Raw genomic sequence first — 10,535 nt, forward strand, 5'->3', positions numbered from 1 at the left:
ATGTATGATTAAAATATTTTTATGATGTGCTCTAGGGGCGACGTCCGAAATTGAGGCTCTTAAGAAGGCTGTGGCCGAAGCCGAGAAGAAGGAAGCCGCAGAGCAGGCTCTCCTTGAGAAGCACGAGGCCAGAGTTATTGAAGCTGAGCGAGAGCTTCAGGAGGCTGTGAAGAAATGCGAGACCTTGGAGCAGAGTTTATCAGGGAAAGAATCCAAACTCTCCCAGGCTCGCCAAGCTGCAAGTGATGCCCAGGGGGAAGCCCAAGGCGCCCTGAAGGATATCCAGGAGGCGAGGAAGATTGCGGCTGGTAAGGCTATTTCTATACAAAGCGGGTATTTGAAAGGAGAAAATCAAGTTGAGAGTTTGAATTCTGATTTCTCTAGGGGTATTTGCGGAGCTGCCGCGCAGCATATCTGATGCCACCCAATTCTACCGAGCCGAAGAGAGGAATACTGCGGATAAGCTATTCTAGATGCAGTATCTGGCGCCGAATTATCTGGTGCCTTTCTCCGATCAACTGAAGCAGCTGGTCGAACTGCATAAGGCGGCCGAGCTAGCCATGAAGGATTTAATTATCCGGCCGTGGCCCGCCGAGCCGATTCCGAGTAGTTACTTCGGGCTCGTGAAGCGGCTTGTGAGTGCCTGCCCTCGACTCGAAGTCATCAAGCGGTCGGTCTGCATAGAAGGTGCGTGAATGGCCTTTGCCCGCGCAAAGGTGCATTGGAGGAACATGGATGCGGAAAAGCTGATGACCGAGGGACCGCCGGAGGGAAAGGAGCACCGCAAGCCCGAGCTGTATTATGAAGGTGTCTTGAAAGGAGCCCTCCTTGCGGCGGAGCAATGCACCAAGGACATTATATCTCCATGAATATGGTCATATTGGTCCTTTGTCATGTTTGAACAAGGTCATTTCTATTATTTATTGCTTGTCGTTTGAAAGTTTTTCCTCCTGTGCGGCCGTTTTATATACTAATCCTGAGAGTTAGCCAGTCGTCGGCTTCTGCCCCCATGTAGTAAGTACGGGGGTGTTCGGGATAAACCTGAGCACTCTTTATCCCAGTTTTGGGTCCTTGAAGGAGGTGTTCAGCACAGCGAACCAGGCAATCAGGCTATAGGGCTTTATCACTCTCACTTAGCCATAGGAGTTTTAAAAGTAAGGTAGGCGCAGCCCCTGGTATTCGGAAGACCGCACGAGGGGATCTATAAGCGTCTGATCGGAAGAAAAGCCGATCCATCGCACGCTGCATCAGTTATGGCATTATGCGGAAGAAATCCTTAAAGATTTTACAACCTCTCGAACAGCTGACCAGCTCTCGCTGCATGATGACAGTCAGTTTTCGGCTTTCTCTACTGAGGTGCTCGTCCGGAAGAACCGGGACACAATCACAGTAGTTCTCCCTATGCAACCTTAGCCGATATAGCGGAACGTAAGGTACCAAAACATAGGAGCCGGGCAAACCCAACTATTGACCCAAGACATGATTCGGAGCTGATGCATATAATGCTATAAGTTCGGGGTGCCGAACTGCCGTGAAGGTGTTCGGACTTTTTTGCCGTAGTATGGGTATAATGAAGCCCCTGGCATATTAAGGCATATCGCGATATGCAGCTGCCTTTTAACAAAAGAGTTTTAATAAGAAATAGCACTAGACGAGCATCATATAAACCCACATGTTGTATTTGAGTAATACGTCAATGTGTATGAGTACATGTAATGTGATAAAAAGGAATATGACTTCGGAACCTCCTGAGACCAGGCGGGAGGAAGGTGTATGCGGATCCGGAGTGTGGTCGGATGATCATAGAGGGGAATATCTAGAGATTCCCTTACGCGCTTGAACTGTCTACACGCCATCCGTCCTGGCCTACGCAAAGGTGAACCTGCAAAGAAAATGTAAGAAATGGTTTTGCGCCACAGAGCGGTTGAGCTGCGGTATGTGGCTTGTCTTAACTTTTTGCCGAAGTGTTTTTAATTAAGCTCCAGGCGAGCCGGGCTATCCTGCCGCGCAGTAGTTCGGAATCCTTTTGCGGTCTCCGGGAGCTTGGCCGTCGACTCGAGGTTCGGTTGGAAGGTGTCATCCATTGCTCTTGCTGTTAAAGCGGCGGCGGACTCTTCGGCAGTGAGGGGGAGTTCGGCTCTGCCATTAACCGTGATGATGCCACGCGGACCGGGCATCTTGATTTTACGGTAGGCATAATGTGGCACCGCATTGAACTGAGCGAACGCGGTTCATCCGAGCAATGCCTGATAGTCACTGCAAAAGGGGATGATGTCGAAGACTAACTCTTCGATATGGTAACTGTCCGGAGATCCGAAGACCACTTTCAGTGTGATTGAGCCTGTGCAATAGGCCTCTACATCTGGTATGACACCTTTGAAGGTGGTTTTTGTGGGCTTGATCCTTGAGGGGTCGATGCCCATTTTGCGCACTGTATCCTGATAGAGTAGGTTCAGGCCGCTGCCGCCGTCCATAAGGACTCGTGTGAGGTGGAATCCGTCAATGATGGGGTCGAGGACCAATGCGGCCGAACCGCCATGATGGATACTGGTAGGATGGTCGCTGCGATCAAAAGTGATCGGGCAAGAGGACCATGGGTTGAACTTTGGGGCGACTGGCTCTATTGCATAGACGTCCCTTAGTTAACGCTTCCGCTTAGGAATATGGGTTGCGTATATCATATTCACTGTCTTCACCTAGGGAGGGAATTTCTTCTGTCCTCTCGTGTTCGGTGATCGGGGCTCCTCGTCATCATCTTCGCTTTGAGACACCTTCCCCTTGTTTTTGGCACCTAACCTGTCGGCTTGTCTAAAGACCCAGCATTCTCTGTTGGTATGATTGGCTAGGGTTCCTGGGGTGCCATGAATTTGGCATGGACGGTCGAGTATGCGGTCCAAATTGGACGGGCCTGAATTGTTTTTGTTGAATGGATTTTTCCGCCGATCGGACTTGGAGCCACTGAATCCAGCGTTGACCGTTGTGTCTTCGGCACTATCACCGTTTTAGCGACGCTTGTGTTTGTTGCACCGTGGTTTGTCGTTGCTATCCCTGGCTTTTGATGTGCCAGGATTGCTTGTTGTGTTGTTGCTACGATCCTACCAGCTATCCTCGCCCGCACAAAAGCGGGTCATGAGTGTGGTGAGGGCTGCCAAGGACTTTGGCTTTTCTTGGTCGAGATGTCAGGCAAGCCACTCGTCACGGATGTTATGCTTAAAGGACGCTAGTGCTTCGGCATCCGGATAGTCGACAATTTGGTTCTTTTTAGTTAGGAACCGGGTCCAAAATTTCCTGGCTGACTCTCCGGGCTATTGGTTATGTGACTTAGATCATCAGCATCCGGTGGTCGCACATAAGTGCCCTGGAAGTTGTCAAGGAATGCGTCTGCCAGGATCTCCCAACTCCCGATGGAGTTTGTCAGCAAGCTATTCAGCCAATGTCGAGCCAGTCCCTTGAGTTTTAGTGGGAGGTACTTGATAGCATGTAGATCATCTCCGCGGGCCATGTAAATATGGAGGAAGAAATCTTCTATCCATACCGCGGGGTCTGTAGTACCATCGTATGATTCAATGTTCAGAGGTTTAAACCCTTCTAGGAATTCATGATCCATTACTTCATCAGTGAAGCATTGGGGGTGTGCGGCGCCTCTGTGCCGGGCTACATTGTATTCGGTCTGGACGGACTTTTGTTTAGTGTATCTGGTGTGATGGTAATTGTCATGCGTTGTGGCGCACCCCCGTGATCCGTAGATAGATCTTGACTGTCCTGCTTTGTTTTCCAATACGTCTCGCAGGTCCTTCGTATAGCCTCGGGCCTTCATGTTTTTGCTTGATTGGCGACAGGGTGCGATCTGGACTTCAGGCTGGTACGCCACTTTGTCTCGGTCACGGGGTGGCCGGTCAGCCACATCATGCGCTGGTAGTGTGGGATTTAATGCGTCCTCCTCGAGTTGAGGTACCAACCTGCGCTTTGGGTAACTTTTTGTAGGGCGCTGGAGTTCGTATTCCTCGGCAGCCAGGACCTCGGTCCATCTATCAGTTAGCAGATCTTGATCAGCTTGAAGCTCTTGCTGCTTTTTCTTCAGGCTTTTTGCAGTGGCTATAAGCCGGCGCTTGAAGCGCTCCTGCTCGACGGGATCCTCAGGCACGATGAATTCTTTGTCGCCAAGGCTCACTTCATCTTTGAAGAGAGGCATGTAATTATCATCCTCTGATTCTCCATCTGTTGCCTGTTCTTTAGGGCTAGCTTGCCCATCTTCTTGCTCGGCCTGCTCGAAGCCTGGCTGGGCATGATTGTTTTCTTCTTCGGCACCTTCCAGATTGTTATCATCTCTTGTGCCGGTATCACTATTTTTGCTATGGCGGGGCTTGGAGCGGCGCCTATGATGCCGGTGCCTAGATTGCTGTCATGCCCAATATGCGAAACAGTCCTAAAGAGACTTGAAGGTCCCACCAAGGATAGAACCGCATATTGAAACGCTTTTGCAAGGTGGATATCATTACATCAACATTACATAATAGATGGGGATACATACAAAAGGCATACAATGCCACACGAATACAACATCATCATACATAAGATCACCATCCGACTACGGATGAAACACAAACAGAAACTCAAACGACATCCACCCTACTAGCCCAGGCTGCCGACCTGGAACCTATCCCTGATCGAAGAAGAAGCAGAAGAAGAACTCCAATACAAGCAAACATCGCTCTCGCGTCATGAACATCGCATAACCTGTATGTGCAACTATTGTTGTAGTAATTTGTGAGCCACGAGGACTCAGCAATCCCATTACCATGGGTATCAAGACTAGCAAAGCTTAAAGGGAATGGAAGGGGTAAAGTGGTGAGGTTGCAGCAGCGACTAAGCATATATGGTGGCTAACATACGCAAATAAGAGCGAGAAGAGAGCAAACGGAACGGTCGTGAAGCTAGCAATGATCAAGAAGTGATCCTGAACTCCTACTTACGTCAAACATAACCCAAAACCGTGTTCACTTCCCGGACTCCGCCGAAAAGAGACCATCACGGCTACACACGCGGTTGATGCGTTTTAATTCGGATCTAGTGTCAAGTTATCTACAACCGGACATTAACAAATTCCCATCTGCCACATAACCGCGGGCACTGCTTTCGAAAGATTATAACCCTGCAGGGGTGTCCCAACTTATACCTTCTCCCAGGAAGACCCGATCAGACTCGGAATCCCGGTTTACAAGACATTTCAACAATGGTAAAACAAGACCAGCAAAGCCGCCCGCTGTGCCGACAAATCCCGATAGGAGCTGCACATATCTTGTTCTCAGGGCACACCGGATGAGCCAGACGTCGGGTTGGCATAGACCCTGGTTGCCCAGGGGGCGCCGGACATCTCTCGGTTTGGACCAACACTTGGACAAGCATTGGCCCGGGGGGGCTAAAATAAAGATGACCCTCGGGCTCCGGAAACCCAAGGGAAAAAGGGCTAGGTGAGGCAAATGGTAAAACCAATGTTGGGCCTTGCTGGAGGAGTTTTATTCAAAGCGAACTGTCAAGGGGGTCCCATAAATCACCCAACCGCGTAAGAAACGCAAAATCCGGGAACATAACACCGGTATGACGGAAACTAGGGCGGCAAGAGTGGAACAAAACACCAGGCATAAGGCCGAGTCTTCCACCCTTTACCAAGTATATAGATGCATTAATAATATAAGAGATATTGTGATATCCCAACATAATCCTGTCCATCATGGAGAAATCTTCAACTTCACCTGCAACTAACAACGCTATAAGAGGGGCTGAGCAAAGTGGTAACATAGCCAAGCAACGGTTTGCTAGGAAGGGTGAAAAGGTTAGAGGCTGACATGACAAAATAGGGAGGCTGGAAGAGCAAGTGATAGGTGGCGCAGCAAGGCGATAGAACGAAGCAACTAGCATAGCAATGATAGTAGTGAGATCCAGGGTAGCGGTCATCTTGCCTGAAATCCCGCAAGGAAGAAGAACGAGTCCATGAAGAAGATGAACGGGAGTAGTCGAACGAATCCTCACAATCGCAACGTTACCGGAACTAAGAAGCAACACCGGAAATAAACAAACAACATGGTAAATGCACAAGCATAAACATGGCATGATGCACAAACAAGTATGATGCATGTCCGGTTTAAAAGCATGGCAAAGTGCAACAAACAATACTACAAGTTAAGTGGAGCTCAATATGCAACGAGTTGCATATTGACAAAACACCACATCGATTATTTAGTTCTCTCTCGGTTTTGTACCCAACAATATTAAATGTTGTTAACCATGGAAAGAGGTGAAACATAATTAAACTACCTATCTAGGCAAGTTTAAATGAGGCCGGAAACAACAATCAACAATTTCGGAAAATCCCCTTATGTTATTTAGCAATTTAACACAAACAACAATTTTAAACATTTAAATGTTGTTATCATGATGCGGATGACATATGCAAGTTTTAAGCAATTTTATGAAAACATTAACATGAGCATGATACGAGGCATTTGTCGCCATGGCGGAAGGAAAAAGGTGCCACGAGGGTGAAACGGAAATGGTGCCACGACAACATTCCGGTCCCGATAACTCATCAAGATGTCGGTGCGAACGAAAGTGTGGATGTGCAGAACATGCAAAGATGGTGGGGGTGATCCCGGATACCGGGGGTCCCACATGACGGTGGCTAGGCAAAAGAGGGGCATCGCAAGCGACAACTCGATCACGGTGCAAACATATGGTACATCTCATACATGCAAGGGCATCTCAACGCGGTCGTCTCGGGTTATACCTTCGAAGCGTGCATTTTCGAAGCGGTGTAGAGGAAGTAGACGTTCTCACGACGGTAGTGGAAGTAGACGTTCACGGGTCGTCGGGGGAAGTAGTGGTACACGTTCATTTTCGGAGAGGTACTTGACAAATCCAACATCTTCGGAGCGACGGTAGTGGTTCACGGACGTCGTGGAAGTAGTCATTCTCGTTTCGTACTCGTACATGTTGGCGGTAGTGGAAGTAGTGGTACACGGCGACGGTAGTTGTACACACGTTGTAGTCGAACTTGACGGAACCAAATGTCCTCGAGGGTAGTCGTGGTACTTGGCGATTTTGGAGATGGCAGCAGAGGTACTTGACGTGTCACCATGTAGTCGTGCGTTTGTTGGAGAGGATCTTGGCGCATCCAAAGCGAAGCAACACAAAAGGGCCTCAGGTCTCTGTGGTTTACGAACAGAGGCCGCCATGGATGGAGCTGCGAGCAAAGGACGAACAACCTAGGCAAACAGAGGATGGGGAGGCCGGAGGTGGTGGTCGCAGAGGTTGGGGTAGAACTGTGGTGGCGCTGCTGCACCGGTTGACGACGATGGAGTTCCTGCAATGGCGCGTGCGGGGTCGATGGAGAGGGGCTTGGCATGGTGGGGACGAGCTCGCTCCGATAGTAGAGGCTACGACGCGGCTGGGCTTCGGCCATCAACAGCACTGGTGGCCGGGACGGTCGATGGAGGAGGCGAACGACGGGTCGGGGACGAGGCCGGATGTCAGGACGAGGCGGAGGAGGAGCTGCAGAGGAGCGGCTGGAGGCGGCAAGCCGGCGAGGGGACCGGGCGCAGGTTCGGGCGATGCGGCGCTCGCGCGCAGAGGCGACGCGGGAAAGGGATGGAGGCGGCGAGGGGAAGGAGATGGGATCGAGAGGATGGGGATCGGGCGTTGCGGCGCTGGAGGGAGGAAGAGGGAGAGATGGAGATCGAGCGGAGGTCTCCCTGCGGCTAGGGCTATCGAGCTGGGCGCAGCTGGACCAAGATGCAAATGGGCCGGCCTGGTTGCTGGGTTGCAAGGCTGCTGGGCTCTCTTCTCCCTCTCTCTTTTATTTACCAAAAGCAGTAAATAGCAAAGAAAGAAAAAGGAGATAAAGAAAGGGTTGGAGAAATAATTTGAGCATGGGGGTAATTTTCCCGGACTCGCAAAAATGTGCTCGTTCCAAGAAAAATAGAAAGGCCATGATTGAAAGATTTAAATGCACACTCATTTGAATTAAAATCAAATGGGTTTGAATAAGAAGTGGCGTTTGAAAGGTCCAAAAATGTTGATATTTTTGGTGGGGCTCCGGTAAACAGAGAAACAATTATTGACAAGGTTTTGAGGTCAACTCAGAGCAGAAAAAGGCATGGGATTTATTTTGCACGTGTGTTATGGTTAATTCCAAATAAATGGAATAATTTTATTATAGCTCCCTAATAATATTGAGAGGCTTTAATATGTTATAAAGAGAAATCATAAGTGAATTCCCTCAATTTAAATAGATCAAAAGATCTATGCAATTTATTTAGTTGAGGTTTTAAAACATTAATGATATGATGGCATGATGACATGATGCAATGCAAGAGATGGCATGATGAATGCACAAACAAAACAAATCACACGATGAAACTCGGAATAGATGGAAGTCTTCTGGAGCGTCGGTCTCGGGGCGTTACAACACTCCACCACTACAAGAGGATCTCGTCCCGAGATCTAGAATGGCACCGGAGAGAAACGGAAGAGGAAGAGAAGAGGTAAAACTAAGTTGCTTCTTCGACCAATGAGTGAAACCAAAGAACCTTGAGAGGTTGAAAAGTTGAAAGAAAGAACACAACGGAGTTGAACACAATTGAGAGCACTATGATAGAAAATAGAAACAAGGACCACCACGTGAACCTTGGTGGTTGCAAAGCTATGAATGATGAGTACAATGGACAAGAAGGAATTGAAACCACTCTCGTTAAAACAAGATGAGAGAGGAAGAATTCGGGCAGCACTCCTGTTGAACATGGAAGGAATATGACATGAACTTGAGAAGATGGGATGATACTTGATGAAATCAACAACACACTGCCTCCGGAACTATTGAAAGAATGGCACAATGGGTAAGAAGGATTTCAGACAGCAATCCGGTAGAAAAGAGAGGCAAAACTTGATAAGATGAAAGAACTTGAATGAGAACACAACACTCCGGTTGAATGGATTAGCACAAAAAGAACATGATCCTCAATACGAGAAGATGAGTGAAGAGAGCAACATCACAATGCCTTCGGAAGAAAGAATAGAAGATAGATCATTGGAATAACATAATGAAGAATAAAATGCCAACTTCTGCCACAAATGAGCTTGGAAAGCATCCTTGCAAAGAAGAATTGAACAGAGTTGTTGGAAAACCAACAACGAAAAGAATAAGCTTGTAGTGGGCTTATGGAAACATCTCAACACTTGAGGTGAAATTCTGCCACTAACGAAAAACAATTGCTTGTTTGAGATCAACGAAGGGATGAAAACTGCTTTTGCCGAGAGGATAGGAGAAAACTTGGATCATTGATAAGCACCACAAATAGCAACATTCCTTAGGGGAAGGCTTTAGGTGAAATATAACCCAAGATACTCCAACAAAGAAATTGCTGGGTTGAAAAGATCTCATGATCGAAGAGAAAATGATGAATTTAAATATCTCATTCTTGACAACTTGAATCACTAAGGGAAGTTGTCAAGAGTGACATAACACCACCTCAAAAGATAAGGTAGAAAGAATTGCACTTCGAAATGCAAGAAGAAGAATACTTGAACTCCTCAAAACAAAACATGTGTTGAGCACCATGTTTACTTTTGAGTATAGCTTGGCGGGTCATAACTTCGAGAGAAATCTTGAAGAATTATTGAAGAATGAAAAGAATCCTTGACGAACCACCATGAAGAAACTCCATGAAGAACTCCGGTAAAAAAAGGATGATAGAAAGAAAGAGAAGTTGAAAGAACAAGGTGAAGTCTTGCAGTGATAAGATGAAGCTTTGAAATGATATAACCGAGAAAACTTGGAACTCCGGAAAGAAAGATGAACAAATGAAATCAAGAATTTTGATGAACCTCCGGAATAAGGAATTGAATTTACTCAATGAAACAAGAATAAGAATTACATTATGCTCATCCTCCACCAATTAAATAAATGGCAAGCAATGGATTTGGCATACTATTTATTGTCGTAGAAAGGATTAAGATAGACATGGCGCAAACTTGGGAAGGTCTTCAACGAACCACCGGTAGGATTGGAAACAACAAATGAATTGATACGATAACGAAGGAAGTGAAATGTTGAAAGAACCACCGTAAGAATTGAAAATGAAAGTAGCAAAGGCACAATTCACCGGGAAGATTTGGAAAACGAATGAAGATACTTGAGGGGATTTAGATACATGAGATCAAAGAGATCATGAGCTGACTAGAGACTACTTGAACGAAGCACCAGTAGAATTGGGAAATGAGAGATAAATATTGAGAACGAATAAATCTTCTGAAATGATGGCCTTTGGATGATCAAGAAATGAAAACAACTCCTGACATGCTTCGGATGGTAAGAAAAGAATTGTCACAATCGAAAACAATTATGAGAGGATGGCATAACGCTAGAACCATGAATCTTGAGAGAATAGACAAGATTTAGAGGAAAAACTCTTCTTCGGTCTTCAAATGACGACGGGAAACACCACCAAAATTACTGAGATACTCCGGGAGAAAATTAGAAA

This window comes from Triticum dicoccoides, chromosome 3B (genome assembly GCF_002162155.2).
Source record: "Triticum dicoccoides isolate Atlit2015 ecotype Zavitan chromosome 3B, WEW_v2.0, whole genome shotgun sequence".
NCBI lineage: Eukaryota > Viridiplantae > Streptophyta > Magnoliopsida > Poales > Poaceae > Triticum > Triticum dicoccoides.